The 22,608-nt window shown below is 41.6% G+C and overlaps 1 protein-coding gene across 6 annotated transcripts in view; it reads right to left on the bottom strand.

The window, feature by feature from the left end:
- Positions 1-22,608, bottom strand: part of ABTB3 (ankyrin repeat and BTB domain containing 3) — a 227,171-nt gene that overhangs the window by 161,767 nt on the left and 42,796 nt on the right. The window lies entirely within an intron of this gene.

Genomic DNA, 22,608 nt, shown 5'->3' with positions numbered 1-22,608 from the left:
TGATATTGTGCCTTCCAACCAAATCAGTAGATTGAGTAGACACAGGATGGGTAGGAGGCACATCAGAGAAAATATACATCATTGCATACAGTTCTTGTTAATCTAATTTCAACAAAGCCTCAGCTCTCTATTTTGATTTTTTAGTAAATGTTTATCAGTGTTTAGATAGGTACAACTAGACAACTTCTGCATTCCTGGGAAGGGAAAATTTAAAAACCCACATTCACAATTCTTCAAGGAGGATCTAAGTAAAACAGTGTTAAAAACGGTGTCAAAGCAGAGAGAGACAAGATGAAAAATTACTAGGAATTCTGGTCTGGACCCATCTTCTGTTCAAAAAGGGAACTCTCAAAGGCCAACATATCCTAATACTGATTTTAGTCTGGTAATCTCTAACTAAATTTCCGGCATGACCTTGCAGATAGCATGGACTGATTTGACCTGAGAACCCTGCCTTCAAATCCCTGATAAGTTATTAACCATTAAAGTTGCCCTTGGTTAAACCTCTAACACTCATCCTCAACCCAATCATGCATTAAAATGAGAATAAGAATGAAAGGAGTTCTAGTCACTGGAAAAAGCCATACATTCTACAAATTAATTGGATTAGTAGGAGCTAACTTTCATCTTGGTGTTGCACTACAGTACTGCCCTTCTGAAGCAATACCATGAGAAAAAAAGGAGTGTGAATGCAGCAGTTTGCGCATCGAGCCATAAGAAAATGAAAGTGATAATGATGACAACGAAAGCAGCACTGCTCATGAATTAAGCTCTCTCTGTGTGTTACTCGTGCAAGGATACAAAGGGGCTACATGTTTAGTGCTGCCGCCACCACCCCAAAGCCATGGGCTTTATCCCAGCTCCTTATGTGTGGAAAGGTGATTTGTGAAGCAGCCAGCCATTTCTATCTGTGCAGGCTCCCACCTCTTCCAAGTTTTATATTTTTAGCTGTGTGGTTCAATGACATAGCTGGAGGGAAGGGATCCCTCAACACACAGCACGAGATGGCTTTCAGCATTTATACTTTGGACTAGGAGTTACGGCATACAGTATTCGTTATTTTATACAAATGTTGCCACTCAGGGATTAGTTGGAGAAAAATGTGGTTTGTGATAAGCTCATTACTTCATTAAGAATCTTGCCTTGTGCCAGAAAATGCTGCAACTCTAGCACAAGACAAATGTTGCAATGCTGATCTATCATGTGGTTCTCTAGTTAGCTGGATTCTAACTGAAAAAAGTTGTAAAACTGGTCTAAGAAATGATGGCACACTGTTTTGTTAGCCTCATCAAAATGAGCTAGATAGACTTCAGGTAGAGTCACTTGGAACAATGCATTCTTTTCCATCAAAGAACATTTATCTTTCCATGCAACAGAAGTCAAACTAACACAAATAATAAAACAAACAATGTAAAAGTTGAAGGGTTGAGTTATCGTCAGATCATCCCACAAACATACACTTTTTGATCCTACAAATCTCCCATGAGGCAAACACACATCCCTTCTTTACACATACGCTTAAGTTCGGATGCTGTGATCTCAGATTCTTAAAGGGGAACTGAGACTGTTCTTGCTCCTTTCCCACTGGCTATAAAGGGATGTGCCATCCTTCACTGCGTTCCATTTCATTTGGTACTGCTGTTTTACGGGGATATAGTTATTTTAAAGGTTGTACGCTGTCTTGAGTAATGCATACAAGTTAGAAGTCAGGGAAGAAATTTTTGCATTTATTTTATAAACTTCAGCCTGCAGTGGTGGTAAACATTTCCAGGCCAGCTTACGAAATAACAATAAAATTTAAAGCATCAGTAAAACAGTAATCAAAGCAACAGAAAAAAACAACAGTCAAACAATTTAATCAAAAATTAAAAGCCTGGGAAAATATCTTTTGTTTTTTATTGATCACCTTTCACGGATTAACCCTACCAAGGTAGTTCACATCATACTTAGAGATAAAATTCAGCAAACATCTTGAAAACTAACTATCCATAAATTGCTTTGGAGGAGGGCAGGCACTTCTAGATGACCTGTTTATTTTTAGCAGTCACCCTGTGTTGTTTGCAGGTAGATTTTATGACATAAACTGTTTATTAAGCATTCATTCTGATTTGTTTGCAGGGAGGTTACACAACATCCCTTCAAGCAATTGTTACTCCACACTTTAAAGTGTATGTTCGCATTGCTTTCCTTACCACAAAAGGAAGGAAGTGGGTCTGTTGGTGAGAGCAACATACTCACTTTAACTGAGCAAACGGAATTTGCTAATATTTGACTGAATCCCACCCACAAAGCAGCAACAGTCTGGAAGTGACCTCAGTGCCAATCCATGCTCACTAGGTGCTGCAAAAGAACCAAAATGGGAAGAGCTTGGCCAAAGTAGTGAGCAAAAAAGCAATGAGAAATAAAGGACATTTTCATTTATGTTCAAGATGTGCAGTTTGAAGCTTTGTGGAGTATCCTGTGTAATTGCAAGAGCGACTCATTTATCCACCACCCTAAAAACAGCACACAGCTTCTTCAGGTAACCTTGACTTTAAAATAAACCACAAATTGGAATCATTAAGACTAGGAAGCAGAATACTACTGCATGAAGCTGTCTTAAACTACTGGATAGTGCCTTAGCTAGTGACTGCTAATGTAGGCTTGAAGACAAGTCCATAAAATGCAGTAGCCCATAGACATTTTCACTACTCTGATGTGGCACATCAGTGGCCCAAAAGGGGAAAACATATTTTCTAAGTTTATGTCCTGCCTTTCTTCTGTGGAACTCAAGGCATCATACAAAGGGTTCCCTAGTGGTCTTCCATTCAGGCACTGACGAGACTCTACGCATGTCCAGCTTTATCATGGTTGCTACATCATATGCCTTCAGACGATGCAAACTCTTTTCCACATCATTTCCATCATTATTGCATTTATATCCCACCTTTCCTCAAAGGTGCTCAAGGTGATGTACAGGGATCCCCTTCTCCATTTAATCCACAAAACAACCCCACTAGGTAGGTCAGGCTGAGAGATAGTGACTAGCTCAAGGTGACCCAGCTAGCTTTATGACTGAGTGAGATTTATATCCTGGTCTCTCAGGTCCTAATCCCAACATTCTAATCACTACACCACAATGGTTTAAAGAAGCCTATCTAGTCAACTAGAAAAAGTCTTGTCTGTTAAAGGAGAGCAGGCGATAACATACCCTTCAACATTTTACAAATGCAAATAGGGACACACATTGTTGCAACCCATTTTTTCCTATGACAGTTTGCGTCCCAGACTTCCTCCACCCTGACATAATTGCTGAAAACCCTACCTCATAAGGTTGGCACTGCATTTATTTACTTTGCAATAGCTTCATCCTCCACTGTTTAAAAACCTGAGAGTGTTTGTTATTTGGGTTATAGATATGCTGTTCTCTTACATGATTATGAACAGTTCAAAATATATCATGTTAAGCAAGTGTGCACCATGATGCTTTGGTTTCCATCCACATGCCCTTATACATATGTGCACCAGAGATTACAATGCATCCACTACCACATCAATGGTGTTGTTATTGTTATTTTTATTAAGATTTCTTACCTTCACAGGGCAAGTTACAACATTTTAAAAACACAATATTAATAAAAGTTAAAACAAATTACGATCAAGAGAATAGGGTCCTAAAATATGTATCTCAGGTGTCAAAGGAAAGGGTAAAAAGGTGCATGTTCAGCATACAACTACCTTAAAAAACCCTACATAACGAAGGCACCAGATGTACTTCTGTGTATCTTGAGGGCCATTTAGAGAATGCCCTCTCCCAGGCTGCCACCCACTCAACTTTTGAAGGAGTTGGAACTACCAAGAGGGCCCTTCGCCAGGAGGATCTGTAGAGCAGGAGGCAGTCTTTGAGATATGTGAGGCCTAAGCCATTTAAGGCTTTAAACACTAATGTGAGCACTATGAAGTCAGCTAGCAAACAAACCTGCAACAAATACAGCTACTGTATTTTAAAACAGGCATTGTGTGTTGATTTCTGGATTGTGCACCTAGCAGCACTTGCTAAAACTGTACCCTACAGCATCAGATTACACCAGAGGTGGGGAACTTTGGCCTTCCTGATCTTGCTAAACTACAACCCCATCAGCCCAGCAAACATGGCCAATGGGCAAGGATGACAGGACTTGTAGTTTAACAGCATCTGGACATAGCTGCCAATTTACAGATTTGAAAATAAGGGACCAGCAGCCTCAAAAATAAGGGATCAGCAGCCAAAATAAGGGATTTTCGGAGCACAGGTATGTTCAACCTCTGAGCCCCTCCGAGCCAAAGGCAGAAAGCCCAGCCAGCAGCCAAACAAAGCCTCAAGCGGTGGTTCCCACAGTGCAGCAACCTGGCAAAGGGGATGAAGCAAGGAAAACCACCGTCACCTCTCCGCTGGGAAGTGCTGAGCAAAGGCGAGCCCCCAGCAACGCGGCCGATTTGATTGGCACAAGGCATGCAAGCTCCACCCCCCAGTCGTTCTTAGATTCCTTATTGGGTGAGCAACGCAGCCAAGCAACACAGTTGGAGCCTCCCTCCTCCCTGGCCGGGAGGGAGGGAGGGAGAGGAGCTGCTTCCTTTGAAACCTGTGAAATTTAAGGGACATCATCAATAAGGGACAGCAGCAGGACACAGCGCTGTGATAAGGGAGTTTCCCGCCAAATAAGGGACAGTTGACAGCTATGCATCTGGAGGGCCCAAGGTTCCTCACCCCTAGATTAAATAGCTCTGTTTAGAAGCTCCAGCCATCACTGCCAACAGAGCTGTGATTTATTTATTTTTGCAAAACAGGTGTGCATTTGAAGAAGTCCATTCTCACATTATTTTAATGTTTAACTAACCAATCTGCTAACTGATGGTGTTTCTATTGCTTTGCCCTTATCTCTCTTGTACACCAGCATCAAAGGAACAGAAAGCAGCATCCCTCTTTAAAACAACACAGTTAAATTTGAAAGATGCTGGGGAAGAACAGCTTCCTGACAAAATCTTATAATGCTAGAGTGACTGTTAAGAGTTATGGTGCACACATCTACATATTGATAGCCCCGTTCTTTCCTCACCCTAATTACTCTGAAATCTCATCCAGCAGTTCCATGCATATTTAATAGCATCAGGAGCCTTGTGAGCACATTGCTATTGTGTGTGATGGTATCAGCTACAATTGTAAATTATTAACTTCACCAACAAAACTTCTGTTGAATAAATTCATGGTGGTGATGTTCTTGATTTGTTTAGGGGATTTCCCCACACACACACACACACACTGAAGCAAGGCTCTGTTTGTGCATTGCTCTATCATTAGTATTCTGTCTGAGTTTCCTGCAGCGCCGTACTACTGGTGAAGATCATTGCTCTGTTTGAGATGAAGCCTCAAGGGAGGATTTGGTTGCTCTACGTCACTCAGCAAGAGCTTCACACAAAACTGCATCCGATGCCACTGCTGACTTTTCTAAGTGCCAAAATGCTCTCTCCAATGTCATGTCTAATTTCATAGCTAATTATGCTTCTTTTTGTCACGGACAGAGCAAATATCTTGAGGTGCTGAACAGCTTTTCTTCTTTTATTTACCAAAGGTTAATATTGTTAATGTTAATAGTATTGCTCAGATATACAAGGCTTCTGTTGATTTCCAATGGCTGTTTCACAGCCTATGCTTTGTATTTAAAAACAAGGGTGGTGGGGAATTTAAGCCTGAAAGGGTTTAGACTCCAAACTCATCTGCTCTGCAAATTAATTCTCTCTATTCTCGGTGCCCAGTTCATTAATGAGCAACAACAGGGTGAGAGATTTATTCACAGAGAAATATTCTAGGTACATATACAAGCTTGCTACTGGCAACATGTCACAGCTAGCTTGCTTGTTACACAAGCTAGCTAGTTTGTGTGTGTGTGGAACACCTGAAAGGGGGTAGCCAACATGTTGTAGTCAGGATGTTGTTGGATACCAATTGGCATCAGCCACAGCAAGCATGGCCAATGATGAGGGAGGATGGGAGGTGGACTCCAACAATATCCAGAAGACAACACGCAGGCTACCCTGGACCTGGGGGAAAATGAACACACAATCTGTATAAACAAGGTTGGTTGGTTGGTTGGTTGGTTGGTTGGTTGGGTTGCGGGCAAAAAAAGAGCATACAGTGGTGCCTCACAAGACGAAAAGAATTCATTCCGCGAGTCTTTTCGTCTTGCGAAGCACGGTCCGTCGCAACTGCGCCTCTTCAAGCCGCTTTAAAAAACAAGCGCAAGACGTTTTCGTCTTGAGAAGCAAGCCCATAGGGAAATTCGTCTAGCGAAGCAACGCAAAACCGAAAAACCCTTTCGTCTAGCGAGTTTTTCGTCTTGCAAGGCATTCGTCTTGCGGGGCACCACTGTACTGAATCACTTCGTTCCATTCCATTTTATGGAATTCTCATTGCTTTTGAGTAGAAAGTAATTCACATGTTACCAGCAGCAGTGTAGGTTCACTATGACTTCTTCCCACACGGCTCCAGTAACATCTGCATCCAGGATCCATAAGAATAAGGCCAATGCTGTGATTGACTGCTGGGAACTTCAGAAACATGGGAAGAAGCTACAAGAAAGCATCCCCAATACTACCATATAAGAGTTACAAAAATGAAAACAGCACAATTAAAACCAAGGACAGTCATTTACAAGTTACTGTGTGTTAGATGTAAAACTCTTGTCACCTCTTTGCGCCGGAGATTAATAGCAACCCTGTTAGTGCATACAACAGGGCTAAAGAACCTTTTTCAGAGCCATGCAAGTCACTGGTTTCTATGCACACATCCCTACACACTTCTCTCCATTCAGGAAACAAAGTGCATTTATCACAGCTCAAGCACACATTCCAGTCAGGCAAAAGCACTCAAGCAGTGTATGGAGTAGGGTCTGTAAGGGGTGTGGCCTTCAGAGAAGGCCACAGGCCAGATAGAGAGCACTGGAGGGCCCCCGTTTGGTCCCAGGCCTGAGGCTTCCCACACCTGACTTACATGGGTCAGTTACCCAAAGATGAAAGGGAGGGAAGTCAAGATTTTATCAGGGGTTCTTCCACCTCTCCTTCATCTCATCCTCTCCTTCCACATGAATCTACAAATAAATGGGTAGTTTATTCTAGGATAAGTAAATGTTATAACTAGCCCTCCATTCAGTTCAGTGAGTCCCAGTACAGTGGTACCTCAGGTTACATACGCTTCAGGTTACAGACTCCGCTAACCTAGAAATAGTACCTCAGGTTAAGAACTTTGCTTCAGGATGAGAACAGAAATCATGCTCCGGCAGTGCGGCAGCAGCAGCGGGAGTCCACATTAGCTAAAGTGGTGCTTCAGGTTAAGAACAGTTTCAGGTTAAGAACGGACCTCCAGAACGAATTAAGTTCTTAACCCAAGGTACCAATGTACTAACTAGGCCTAAATCAGGAAGCAACTCTTGTGGTACTGACTGGTATTTACTTCAGAATAAGCCTGTTTAAGGTCAGACAGTAAGAGAGCATTAGCACTAAGAGGCTTCTTTGAGCGATCACATTTTTAGGCTAGTGATATTTCTTAACGGCAAGTAGCAAGTCAACTGCTTTTGCTACACTTTTTCTCATGACTACAGGCAAACCATGTGGACATTTCCTAATGAGAAGGCACCACAGTGCATACATTTCTTTTTCCTACCAAAAGCAGCAATTCAGCAAATGTTCAGCTGAAGTATCAATGCAACCAAGGAAGATGTACTGGGGTGCAGGGGAGATAGCCCACTATTTTCAAAATAAGTAATGGAAGTATAGCCTCTATACTTGAATTATCCTAAAATAACCTTCTGTGAGAGATTCTTGCTCTTAATTTCCTCAGTTGCACAGTTCCCTGAGGCTTCAAGCTGCTTCTTCCTCTGCAGCCTTCAGGTGTGTGCTCCTCAGTCTATTGTCCACTATGCTCCCTTAATTCAATTATTCCGCCTATAAGCTGCCTCCCTCAGCTTCCCTTTCTATTTGGTTGCTTTTCCTGCCAATACAATTGCTCGTGCTCCTGGGCCGTGAGAATTTTTGCACAGCTGAACCGACTGACCTTTCACTTCCCTCACATAAGTTATTTTTGAATATCCTATTGATAACACCCATAACTTCTAATTACTACAAAGGGGTTCACACTTGTCTTGTCACAATATCAGCTACCTGAAAAGCCTTGCTCCATAGTACTCAAGTGCGCTGGAAGAGGCTGCTGTTTAAGGAAATCTGTGCACGCCTAGAATCCATTTTATTTATAGCTGAAGCCTGCCACAAATTATCCTATATTGATAGCCCTCATGCACCCAAATATTAGGGTGTTTGCAAGCCTTCCATGACATCAGCTGCAAATCTTATTCTGAACTCCCAGCATGCATTGGGTGTGGGAGGGGAGCAAGGCCTCTCTTGATAGTATACACTTTCTGGCTTGGCTTTAAAATATTGTGGTGCCAAACAACCCATTTTTCCTACCCCTCAAACCACCCCAGAAATGGTGTATGGCTGTTAGCTTCAATAGGGTTGCCATATTTCAAAAAGTAAGAACCAGGACACCCCAAAAGTAGTTGTTGAGCTTTTTTTAGACAAGCCCCAAAGTTGCTGAGCTTTATACTGATTCAGTATAAAGTAGCCTCATACATTTCTATGAAAAAAGTGTCCAAAGCTGCCAGTAAAATCAATGGTAGATTTGTGTAAAAGAGCACAAAGCAGTAAAATCTACTATGGTATTCACTGATTTCTGCACTCATTAGATCATTTGCATGCCATTGAAAAATGCCAAACTCTGCAGTAATGGTTCCTCTGTAGCCTGATGCACATCTCTGTTGGGTGAACAATGAGTGCTTGTAGGATATTCAAACAGTCTAGCACTATGTTATCCCTGGTACATGTAGAAATGTTTTAGAATCTGCTGATTTGCCTCTGACACCGAATGCTTCCTTCAGACAAGGTTTTCATTATTTTCAAAACCAATTTACCATGCTTTGGGGTGATGGGTGTGCCCTAAGATAATAATGAATAGGCCTTCATTGCACGGATCCTTGGAATGCCTTTTTGGAATGTCTTTTAACCCAATAAAAGCATGTCAGATATCTACCGGGATGTAGATATGTTTAATTGGGGGCTCCCCACCCCGAAGTATCTCCCACTACCCCAATCACTTCCCCTGGATTTCAGTCACAGTAGTTTTATACTTAGTTTGTGTGGCAGGATCCCTGCTCTCCATTTTTGTCACCCCTTTCCTTCCCCAACTATTTTTTTTTGGCGTTTTCACTCTTGCGCAAGCCATCCATCTGTTTTTCAGAATCTGGAATTCATATGTTTGTGTTGTACTTCAAAGAAAGGATTTGGGCTTGTGGGAAAAGCCAGAGAGAGAGAGAATAGATTTCTAAAAGCAGGAAGACTGAGAAGAATGGGCACTAGGTGATAGACCATGTGAGATTTTTCTGCAAAAAGAAAATAGCAGAATTTCCTCCCATCACTGTCTCTGTTACCATGAGGGCTACCTACCTGCATTTTAAATTTTACCCAAGCTGCAGAATTCCATAACAGTTTGGCATTATGATAGCCATGTGGATTTTCCTGTTTACTAATTGAGGCCTTCAATCAGGCTTTATTACATTGTATTTATAAAACTGGCCAACCAGGTCCAAAATTGTATAGAATGTTGTAGGTATCAATTGTCAAAACTATATGTTTCAGTGAAGACAGGAAATCCAGAATGCTCTCACCATGAATGTTATTCACAAACCTGTCCAACTTGGGAAAATATAAAAAATCCAGGTGCTGGCATCAACTTTTAAAGTTTCCATTCACCTGCTTTTTTCTTCCAGCCTACTTTCATTAATTTGGATCTGTAACCTTCAGGTCACTCCCAGAAAGAATTTTATAACCTTTGGTTTATACATCTCTGTAATCAGAATGATCCTACAATGGATAAATAAACAGAACAAAAGAAATTAGCAAAAAAACCACAACCTTTTTCTGTTGAGGGCCACATTCCCTTGGGAGCAATCTATCAGAGGTCGCATACCTGCAGCAAAGATGGTTGATGGGGAAGGGTGCTGCTGCATACCTGACCTCACACCAGCAGCATAGCTAGTAGTTACTGGGATGTCTCAGACAGTGGGGAGGCTGGCAATGTATGGATGCACTGGCAGGTGCTGGATTGGCTCCCGCAGTTTATGATAGCTGGTGGAAGCAGTGGGGATGAAGGAAGTCAGAAAGCAAAACCCAAGGCATGGTGGGTTGTATCCAACTAAGACATACCCAGAATTGAATCACTGAATTTATGAACCTAAATTAGTCATGTCCTTTAACTCCAGTTGGTTTACTCTGAGTAAGTCTAGCATATTATAAACCGCCCTGTGATCCTTGGATGAATGGCGGCATAAAGGTAAAGGTACCCCTGCCCGTATGGGCCAGTCTTGCCAGACTCTAGGGTTGTGCGCTCATCTCACTCTATAGGCCGGGAGCCAGCGCTGTCCGCAGACACTTCCAGGTCACGTGGCCAGCGTGACAAGCTGCATCTGGCGAGCCAGCGCAGCACACGGAACGCCGTTTACCTTCCCGCTGGTAAGCGGTCCCTATTTATCTACTTGCACCCGGGGGTGCTTTCGAACTGCTAGGTTGGCAGGCGCTGGGACCGAATGAATGGCGGCATAGAAATTAAATAAATAAACCCGGAGTTTTTATGCTAAGACGTTTATTGAACTAGGATTCGGAGTTCAGCGGATTCACAATAGCCAATGATGACTCAAGGGAAAGATGCACAAGAGTGGTCTAAAATATCCTCCCAAAGCCTACCCACTGGCTCTAGCTTTGCTCAGGAATGCACTGTCAAGAGTTCACTGTCTCTAAGCGAAAGAAAATAAAACTCTTCTAAACGCAAGGGTGTGGCAGGAATGCAGGTCAGATGATTGTGGAAGATAAAACTTTGGCTGAATCATCTTGAATGACATAGAAAGGGGAAACTTTCTAACGATATAATAATGTCAATAGTTTTAATTTGTTTGGACAGTTTAATTCCATTTGCTGCATCAGTGAAGGCCTAAAGAAAACCTTGTAAAACTGTATGTGTTGTTATCTAATAAAAGTAACTGATGCCTGGATGGTTTTTCCTCCTTAATCCTAATCATAATCCATTCATAATGTATTTTTGTGTGCACATAAGGATCTAAAAAGTACACAGAACAGCTGTTTTGGATTTTTGCCCTCCAGGGATAACATACTTCACACTTCAGCTTTCTAAGAAAAGAACACTGGAATATTAGAAATCAGCTCTGGGATCATCCACACTTCCCTTTGTCCCATGATTTCTTCTGTTTGGGTCCCATGATTTCTAGGCATGGGTCTATTTTCTTGCCGCTTTCCCTGGAAAAACATAGTTTACACTGCTGAATCAGAACAAATGTCAACCCACAGAAAACCTGCTGCTTTTCCCAGGGAAAGCACAGGGACCAAATAAAAACGTCTCTGGTGTGTGGCTGAGCCCTTAGTGTGAGGAGCAAAATGCTGTCAATTTTGCCAATGGCTACCAGAGCGTGATAGAAAATGTACAGGAGTCAGGAGGCTGTGGGGGTGGAGTCAGCCAACCTGGCCACATTTGTTATACCTTCAGACCCTGCTCAATCTGTGCATATTAACAGAGGAGAAAACTAGTTTACAATTCAGTGAAATGTGGAGGTTCATAATACATATAAAGAGTATATATCTGTCCCTGTTTCCAATTTCCTACCAGCTAGCATTTCCAATAATAATCACAAACATGCCAAAGTAGATGCGAATAACATGACTGGCCCTCGCATACTTGTTTTTTCTTTACCGGGTAACAGCTGCAGCAAGGGGAATACAGTAGAGTGGAGTTTCAGCCATGGTTTCCCCTCCCACTGCTATTTGCACCAGCAAAAAGCTGGTGCTAATTGTAATGCTAGCCTTCAACTTGGAAGATTGTGTTAGTGGCTCCACGCCCCCCAGCAAAGCACTTAAACTCAATATTTTCAAATTAACTGAATTAAAATAAAAAGCTCTTAAAGCGTACACACATCCATAAGTTTCAGTTGCTATAATATCAGCTCAGGATGAAGTCATCCAAAAGTATTTCAGCACTGCTATTGGGGAAAAAATCTGTAGAGGACCAGAATGTACTTATAACCTGGTCATTATACTTATTGTACTGCCTTCTAGAGCTTGGCCTAAAGAAGAAAATGAAAACTGAGGAGACCAGGAAGCAAGGTGCATCTATTTTGAGCATATAACAGAAACTGAAAGTTCAGCTATCCATGTAATCAAAGAATCTCTCAGCTTCAGAATCCACAGAGAAGTCTCTCCAGCTCTGCTCCTGTGGTCTATGAGATAACCAATTTGCACACAGGATTATTTGAGCATACCACAATAATATTTTTTTAAAAGAACTTTTAAAATCTAAGCTCTTAAAACACTTGGAACCATGCTGCCTCTGTGGCACCTACCAGCAAAACCTAATATAGCGAAGAGAACTATAACACTTCCTAGACCTGCGGGTATAGGGCAGTATATAAATTCTAATAATAATAATAATAATAATAATAATAATAATAATAATAATAATAATAATAATAATATAATTTTTCCATTGTGTTTTACAGAGGAACAGAAAATTCTTGGAAAAATTGTTGGGGGGGTGCCATGCTTGGTTTTTTTCTTAAGTACGCTTTACATACCAAAAGTCACTTTGTTACTTTAGCAATATAAAATGCATCATGTGTAGCATGGTTTACCATAGAATTGTCACATCTGGTGTATTAAAAGTACTTTACAGCTTGCTCAGACAACAATTACAAATCGTATTTTTGTTACAGTTGGAGCTACAAGCTGCTGATCTTTAAGACACCTAGCCAATTTCAGGGGTGCAGGGGCACACGAGAGGAAAGGAGGGAAAAGTCCATTGTACAGGTACAGAATTCAACCAATGAGGAACTGCAATATAGTTGTGCAGCAAAAATTCTCTTCAGGATTTCTACACTCACCCACAAACAGTTTCCCATGGGTATTTAGAAAAAAGTAAAGAATGACGGTTGAACAAGCCTGCCTATAGTACTGAAAAATATGTTAAACTGAGAAAAACACAGAAAGACCATGGTTCAATCCCTGACATCTCTAGTTAAAAGGATCAGATAGCAAGTGATGGCAAAGTGATCAGGCCTATGGAACTGCTACCAGGCTCAGTGGACAACAATGGGTTATATGGTCAAACAGGCTGACATAATATACAATACCTTCTTATGTTGCTATGATACATTTACAAAAACATTAAAACTAGGTCCCATTAGTTCATGGACAAAAGCGGGTCTGAAAAACCTGAAGACTACGCAACTAAAGTATCTCTGGAAGGCAAACCATTCAGTTCACTGGGGAAGAAGATTTCATGACAATTTAAGACAAGGTACCCTGAGGACTACTCAGACATTCATATCCAAAGATGGTGGTAACAGAGGAGGAGGAGATAAAATAAAAATCATCTAGGCAGAAAACCAACACCACTGAAAGTCAAAAATGTTCACTGGTCTAGGAGTGTATCTAGGAATATAAATCTTCAACCAATGCGAAAGCTTACAAAAAGCCAGATCCTGTGATTCTTTGGGGGGGTGTATTTTAAAGGTCATTAAGAACATTTCCTGAAGCAAATATACCAGTTCCTTGCATGTGTAATGACAAGTAAATGCAAATGTCTTGGCAAAGAATGTAGAGGGTTATTAGAGCCTCGAGCTATAGTAACACCCCACCATAACAAAGCCAGTTGTATTTTGTGGCATTCGCTCATTATATTTTCACATATACATGTTCCCAAGGACCCATGTATTCTATAGAATAGGAAATAGCTACACTAGGGGTTTTCCCTCCAGTGGAAAGCTTTTCAACACTGAGACCGAGATTAAAAATTGTACCCCTGAAGCCATCTGCACAAAATATGCCTCTCTCCATACACAGTGTGAAGAATGCAACATTAGTACCACCATTCAAAGCCAACTGACCTGACACAAACCTGCATATACTTTGTACAGGCATGTGGAAAGAAACAGGTAACAGTCCAACAGAAAGAAAGGACAAAAATATACAGATTTTCCTATTAATTGCCTTTGAAAATAAAAGGGTATCACTTTTCATATCCCTTTTTAGTTTTTCTGCCTCATATTATTAGGCATAAAACTTCAGTATGCTTTATTTTGTTTTTGTTAAGGTTATAGAGGACATTTCCCAATAAAGGGGCTGTTCCAAGCACGAGGGAATTCATGTTACTGCAGGGATGAAAAGGTTTTTTTCCATTATACGGTATCTCAAGTGATAATGAAATCACTGAAGATGGGGGCTAGTGGGAGCAAATGCTTTTTTAAAAAGCTAATCCGAAAAAGGCATAAAGGTTTGGGGAAGCAATGTTTCTTCAAACATTTGATTTCTACGCTCACCCTTTGACATACTGCAGTAGCATTCAGATGCTGCAGAATTACAGGGTGGGAAGACCAAGATAATTTCTTTTCTATTTCTGAATTTTTCAAAAAGGAATGCTGAAGATTAATTGTGACAGCCCAGAAACGCCGCACAACCATACACAAATAGCTACTTCTGGGGAGTGGACTGAGGGCATTGACACACACTGCTCGGAGCCACCAAAAGCCCTTCACTCAGCATATTTCTGGGTTGTACATTTGTTTTCCACATTAAGATGACTGAAAGTACCTTCCAGGGCTCTGTAAAAACTTCACATCTCATTGGAACCCAACTTTTCCCAATTTCTATTTGCTCTGCCTAATCTCTATGAGCTTCAACTGATAGCAGTGGCTACATTACTTTGATATAGGATTATATCCTCTCTCTCATCAGCAATGTCTGCAGATACTGAATTTAGGTTTGAGGTTAGTGCAGTTTTGCCTGATAACATGCAAACTCAAAAAGCCAATAACCCTTCTCTTCCCCCAATGAGTTTTTATTCATGCTCTATATTATAATAGCTTGAAAATATGCATTAATATAGGCATTATGGAATAATTTGATTGCTGTGAACTAACCAAATCTGTGCCTTCTGGACTAATGTGCAAATCAGAACATAATTATCCTTTGAATTCTGCGCGTTTCTTAATTTTGCCACTCAGTTCTTGGCTCAAAAAAAAAAAAATCTACTAAAATGTGCTACATATGGATATTTTACAGTACAATAAGTATATTAAGATAAAATATATTTAAATATGTATTTTTGTGATAAAAGTGCATTTCAGTACAAAATTATCTTGCAGTTTTTCTTTAAATCCCAGATAAATATGGAAAGGGGATGGAACAGACTTGCAAATACAGTGGTACCTTGATATGAACTTAATCTGTTCCGGAAGTCTGTTCTTAAACCAAAGCGTTCTTAAACCAAGGCGTGCTTTCCCATAGCAGCAAGGGACTCAATTTACAAATGGAACACACTCAACAGGAAGCAGAACATGTTCACAAACCAAAACACCTACTTCCGGGTTTGCAGCATTCTTAATCCAAGTTGTTCACAAACTAAGCTGTTCTTAAACCAAGGTACCACTGTACAGAGAAACATAGGGAACTGCCTGAAACCAATACTCTCTACATTCCATACATTCCATATATGGGCCTCCCAAGTAAGTTTCCATGAAGGAACCTATCAAATACAGATTTGCTAAGCTTCCCCAAAGCTGTATCATGGGCCATGTTCCCAAAAGATGAGGGTTCTGTGCTCTACATTCCCTGTTTTTATCCTTGACCCAAGGCACTATCTGAAACTATTTGTGCCCACCAATAGCTCCGAAGTCCCATCATTCCATTGGCTCCACCGGCTATTCAAGGCCTCGTAAGTTTCCAGATTCTATCCTAAAGAGTCTGCAAACAAACATGAAAAGCACAGTTCTGTAATTTTGGAAATGTGTGTAATTTATTTGAAGCGGGGAAGCTGAGGGCTTCAAAATGTTGTGCAAGAAAGTGCAGAGGATGCCTGTAGAAAACTATATAATATTTTTGAGGAAGTGACTGAAAAATTAGGCACTGGAGGCTGAGATGATTGATGTTCAGCGAATGGGGGTTTAAATCATTAGCAAGGATTAAGAAACCAGCTTCCTATTGCTTTAGGGACTGGGACAAAGTTGCTATATAAGAAGACAGTCAGTCTCTTTGCTTGTATAAAGATGTCATAAAACAAATGGATTGATTTTGGTGAAGAAATTAAGAGGAAATGCATTCCATAAAGCTAGTTAAATAGCCAGAAAGGGACTTGTGGGTGCTACAAACACTTCTGTAGCACGGAGGAGTATTTTCCAGAGAGACTGTCCTCTCTTCCTGTTGACACATGGCTCTTCCTGTTCATTCTCACTATTGTGAAGCCCTTAACTACCCTCTTGTCCATCATCTATTAAAATGACACCCCCAGGGCAACTTTTCTGTTAACATGGAAACATAATATTGAGATGCTTGTTTTCAACCCCAACTTAAGGAGTTTGGTGGCTCTGTTCACATATTAACTTTAATGGGAATTGAAATTACAAGCCCCTTAAAGGCTTTAGGAAGCTTCATTTCCTCAGGTTTCCTTTAAAATAACATACGTAAAAATTGGAAATAATGCATTCACAAGCAAGCTACAAATTACATATTGGTATGTGTAACAAGGCCTCAGCGGTTTGATGTGTTTTCAACAGACTTGGAAGACTGGAATTTTGAAGGGGTGTGCAAAATTTCCCTTGCCAGATATTTTGATGCTCACAGTTCCACCACAGCTGCTTTCCAACCCACAGCATTCCCTAAACATCCATCTGGAACCTCAACAGGAGCACAAAGACAACTTGGGTACTGATTTTGAGCAGAAGAACAGATGCATGAGAGAAAATCTAAGCATCTCATTCACTCAGGATGACAGCTATCTAAGGTCAATATTCATTTTCTGTATGACATCTTTAAAATACAAATAATAAATAATTAACTTTTTTAAAAAATCCCATCAGAGCTTCTCTGTGTATTTTTGTATGTAATGTGTAGTTCAGCCTTCCCAAACCTGGTGCCCTCTAGATGATTTGAACAACAATTCCCATTTGCCCCCACCCATCATAGCCAATGGTCAGGGATAGTGGGAATTCTAGTCCAAAACATGGACAACACCTGATTAGGTTAGGCTGGTGTGGTTTATCCCTCAGGAAATGACAAACTCTGTGCTGGTCCCGGGGGGGGGGGGAGGTTACCATCAGGCGTGGTCAGAGTCCGGTCCTGGGTCACGGGTCTAGAGACAGTCCACACAGGGCGAAGCGGGATCCGAAGCAAGAAGCCGGGCGGAGTCGGGAACTCCAGAAGAACAGGACTGGGTGCTGGCAGAAGCAGGTTTCCAGCAACCTGCTCCCATAACCTGGGACTGGGCTGACTGGCCTTTATCTCCTTTGAGGCCAGGGGCGGTCCCGGCCCACAGGTGACCAGCCTCTCCTGGCCTTAAGGCGAGCACTCCTCCTGAGAGAAACCAGTTCCCTCCGCCTCTCTGCCCTGAGCCTCTGCAGCTCAGGAGAGGCTGGAGGGTTACTGGACCCAGGGGGAGGCTCACCTTCCCCTGACAGGGCTGGGAGAGGCGCACCTGTAGGCAATGGGTCCTCAATCACCTCCGGAGCCAGAGTGGATCCATCTGGTGTCTGCTCCTGAGGACCCGGCACAGGTGCAGGCGCTTCCGATTCAAGGCCCTGCCCCAGCTCAGCCGGCCCTGGAGGCGGGGACTCCTGTGCAGGCTGGGATTCCTCTGGTTCAGCCTCTGAATCAGACTCCCAGGCCATCACAAACTACTTCCAAATGAACCACCAGCTCTCTCCACCCCACCACCACTCTGTATGCATTTTGGAATTTAGGAGGGCAGATTTCCCAGTTCATCTTGTTGAAGAGTATTTGAAATAGGCTGGGATGTGAACAGGAATTAAAAACTCGTCTCCACACCCAATTCAACAGCAAACACACAATAGCATCCAGTTAATTCCTAATTCTAGGGATGTCTAGACCTCTCATTCCTGCACAGAAGAATCTGAATCCAAGAGGCAGTTCTTACCATAATCACCCCTTGTTTCTGAGGTCACCCCTAAAAAATCCTGTGAACTGTAGTTGTGTTAAACTACAGTTCCCATGAGTCTTAGAGGGAAGCCATGACTGTTAAAGTGGTATAAATGTGCTTTAATTGTACGGTGCTGATGTGAGAGTCCATTTTGTAGCTAGCACCTGCTTCTCTTACCTCAAGACAGTAAACCAGAAAGTTACATACAGCTTTCTTGGGAGTGTTTATAAACACTCACGAGAACAAGATTAGAAGTACGGGAGTGTTTATTATTTCTGTTCTGCACAGCCTTCATACTGGTTTATCCACTGAGTTTTGTACTGTATATTCATTGACACATGGGTATTTGATACATTGACACATGGGCTCCATGGGGAGGAAGGGCCGGCTATAAATTCAATAAATAAATAAATGGTTGCTATCCGTAGCTGTATTATGTTACATGAAATGATGTTGGATGTTTGAGTCCACTGCTGTATGGGTGTTTTATCACCTTCGCTTTCATTGGTCTGTGACTTCCTTATTTTGCTCCTCTTACCTCAAAATCAGCCTCAGGAGAGAACAGGCCTAGCACAAGCCTGAGGCCTTCCCTGCCCCACACGCTGACCCCCCTTTCTCCTTCCCCCACCTGCCACCCACTTGTTTATCTGTTTTTCTTTCCCTCGCTGCAGCACTGCAAGCCCAGCAGGGCTCTCCAGGACCTCACATCTGACAAGACCTCACTCCAACAAACCACCACCAGAGTGAGGCATCATGGCTGAGGTAGCCTCTAAGGGTGCCTATTTATACTCTGTTTACAAAAGCCTTCTGGTAGGCTATCAATGCCATACTCTTGGGATTTGTGCAGGCCTGTTTCAAAGCATTATTTTATGTACTCATTTGTGAGCATTAAAAGTACTGTCAAATTAATAATGGTTTGCAGCACTAGCTCTTTATTGTACACAGAGGCTTTAAAAAGGCACAACAGCAGGAACTTGCGAAATCACTTGTGTGTGCTTGTTTTGCAATAGCACCACACTGCATGTTCTGTTTCTGAAGGGGTGTTTTCAGACAGGAACTCTACATGGCAACACTTCAGCCTTCCCCCCCCCTTCCGTTTTGTACTGCTCTCTGATGTTACTACCTGTCTCCATCTGCTCTCCACAAATAAACTAATGTTTGCACACTGCTTTGTTAAAATCCCAGTATTGTTGACCCTCGCCCAGTTATCCAACTTCCCCAAGTCCAATTTTTATTCCAAATTTTATTGACAGAGGTCTGAAATTTATCCTAATTATACATGACTAGAAAGCAGTATTATTATTGTGAAACAAATTGTTACCATTTTGCCCGTGATATTAATTTTAAACATATCACACAATTTCATGCAAAAAAACCATGTTTTCCCCCTTTGCTACTAAAAAGTCTCAATAGCATTTTCCAAGTGTTCACTTTTATTTTTAAAAAAACATTAAAACCTTTATAGACTGCCTTTCATATAAAATAACAAGGTGGTTTATAACATAAATTCAATACAAAAGACCATAGAATACTAAAAACACAAAAATACCACAGAGATCCAAAATTCCTGAAAGAGCCAATACTAAAATGCAGTGTTCAAGAATGCTCTTGCAAAGAGGTATGTTTTAATCAGCTAATTCAATCCATTACTATAGGTGCTGCTAGTCATAGCCCTAAGGCAGGTTAGGGAAACTCCAGCACAATTTGGCCTACCAGCCTGCTTTCCCTAAGCCATGCCCACCTGGCCCACATGACAAAAAAAAGTAGGACTTGACCACAACTTGGGTCAAAGAGGGTTCATGACCTCCATAGTTCTTGACTCAATAAACCACTTTCTCTCCCTGCTCAACCAGATTTCCAGGTCAGCATGCTCTTCCAGCATTTAATGCTTGGTTGGTGAGGTATATTACCAGTTACCAATCTGACCTTAAGCAGCAGAATTACCAGGCTCAGGGGGGTGTCACCAGAATAACCAACAACTTGTTGGCTTGATGGTAAACAAAAGGAAGGAGCAGCCTTCAGATGGCTCATCTCCCTTCGGTTCCACGGGCTCATTTTATTTCCCTGGCTAGGATATCTAGCTGTTAAAAAAGAAAAAATACATACCTATAAATATCAGAAACAACCAATGCTACTCCAATTCCTGATGGGAGATTAACTTCTTGATTGATTGTCGCACGAAAGTCATGTTAAAGAAGTATGAAATGGATTCCTCATGTAAGGTGGGCGCACATCCCATATTGTCCCTCAAGCCTGGCCACTGTTTTACCATTACTCCTCAGCTACAAGATCTCTGTCTACAGATCATCTTACATGTCAGTTCTAACTACAAATAGACAGACATCTTTGGTGAGAATCAGGAGACTGAAAGGTGTTGACTGAGCAAGTGTGTCAGAAAAAAGAATTTTAAACGGAATTTTTTTATTACAGTAGTAATTTACATTAATGGTGTGTATTTTTGTAACATTTGTTGTTGTTTTAGTGTGCTGTGCATCACTTATTTTTAGTCCTTTTTATTATTTCATTATATATTTATTTGCACACGTTAATCAGTATAGGAAAAAAACTAAATAGATAAATAAAACTTATTCCCCAGCCCTTTTTCTTAATGCATGGCAAGGACATTTCTAGCCTTGCATAATTCTGGATCCCTGAGTTGAGGCGTCTATGCACCCTTAAATGCTCCTTGTTAATGAGTAGTCTGTTTTCCTAGAGCAGGTCTCAGGATATTTAAATTCCGGCAGAATGAAAACAGAACCCTGAGTACATGGCAAACCTTTATCAAGTCATGTTATTCCCTGATAGGGTTTCAGAGGCTGTGACTGATTCAGCTGTAAATTGCTATCACTTGGGTATTTCATGGGCACAAGGTCATCTCCACCGGCAAGGAACGGGACGTGCAGATGCTGAGGCAACAAGCAAATCAATAGGTAAAAAGGCCATGGGACTAGAGACTCAATCAACAAAATTAGACTTCACCTATGGCAAGAACCAAACAGCTCAACCAGCTTATAATGTGCTAATTGAAAAGGGGCACATTAATTTTTGGTCACTAGCTTGTCGGTATTCACAATCTCATAATGGAGGGATTCAGCAACCTGACATTATTTCAGAAGTCCTTTTACAAAAAAAGCTCAGCAAGCAACACAAGGAAACATGGACAGCCCACCTTTCAGTAATTAACTCTGACAGCGCAGTGTAGCGGTTGGAAGGTTGGATTAGGATTTGCAAGACCCAGGTTCAAATCATGAAAACAAAAGAACAGCTTGCTGGATCAGGCCAATGGCCTAACTAGTCCAGCATCCTGTTTTCACAGTGGCCAGCCAGATGCCTGTGGGAAACCAGGGAGCAGAACATAAACAAAACAGCACTCTCTCTCCCCGCCCCCCCAGTTTCCAGCAATTGTGTGAGTGGGGTGGGTGGGTGTTTTGGATCAGGTTAGCCATATTGATTTGTATGCTGTTGGTGGATTCTTGTCATTGTCTTGTTGGGCTGTGTATGTAATAAAGGGGAGCCATACCGGGGTGAAGGCGTCTTCTTCTGTTTGTCCCCGTGCCAGTTTCAGTTTATTGGTTAATTTTTCTAGTAGGGCTGTTTCCCATACTATTTGGTACCATTGGTCCATGCTTACTCCTGACAGGTCTCTCCAGTGTCTGGTTTTGGTGTTTCTGGCTGCTGAAAGTAGGGTAGGTTATGAGTTCTTTGTGGTGTCCCTGCCCCCAATTCTGAAACATCCTTCCATAATAGGCCATCGTTGAAGTTCATTCTCAGCATGTAAACTTGAATGTTGCCTTTAATCACCAATAGCTTTCTCTGGATAATTGCTACTCCCTGACAGTGCATCAATGTGCATCAAACAACACATGCAGCCTCCATATTGCTGCCCACATGATTGCACTAGGGAGCCTGCATGCACAACTGTCTTTGGGCCTCTTCCAGCATTACTTTGCAGCATGTGAACCAATTCAGAATGTGTCACTTCTGTGCTACTCTGGTAATGAGAAGTTCATTATGCAATTACTTCCCATACCAATGCTGCAACTCCAGCAGGAAATAGGGCACTGCTGGACCCACATCCTGGGCTCTTGCAATGTGGCCTAGATCTTCTAACAATCCAAATGATGCAAAGGGGACATGGACTGCAGCAGCCCTTCTTATACAGTAGAAGTCTGTGGTCTTCCTCCTAGCCTTAAAGAGCCAGAAACTCTTTGAAGGATGAAGGGGAAATTGAGAGAGCAGATCTTACAGATGAGATGTGGATATCAATCTGCATGAGAACTGCATAAACAATCAGTAATAGAGAAGTGAAAGGATAGCTGTTTGAAATTAATGAGCCAATTTTCTCCCATTGTGAAACTCAAATAAAATCAGTGACATACTGGCATGACACAATATATGAATGTGACCCAGAAATGTCTAGCTAATTTCAAATTACCATTCTTTCACTTCATCTGCTTTTAATGTATCAATCCATATGAATATATAATATTATTTAGATTATAACCTTCAAGACTGGGGAGGCTTCACATTTTAATATTTTGTTAAATATATAG

Source organism: Podarcis bocagei (assembly GCF_964188305.1).
Source record: "Podarcis bocagei genome assembly, chromosome: 10".
Taxonomy (NCBI): Eukaryota; Metazoa; Chordata; class Lepidosauria; order Squamata; family Lacertidae; genus Podarcis; species Podarcis bocagei.
This window is presented reverse-complemented; position numbering and strand designations above follow the sequence as displayed.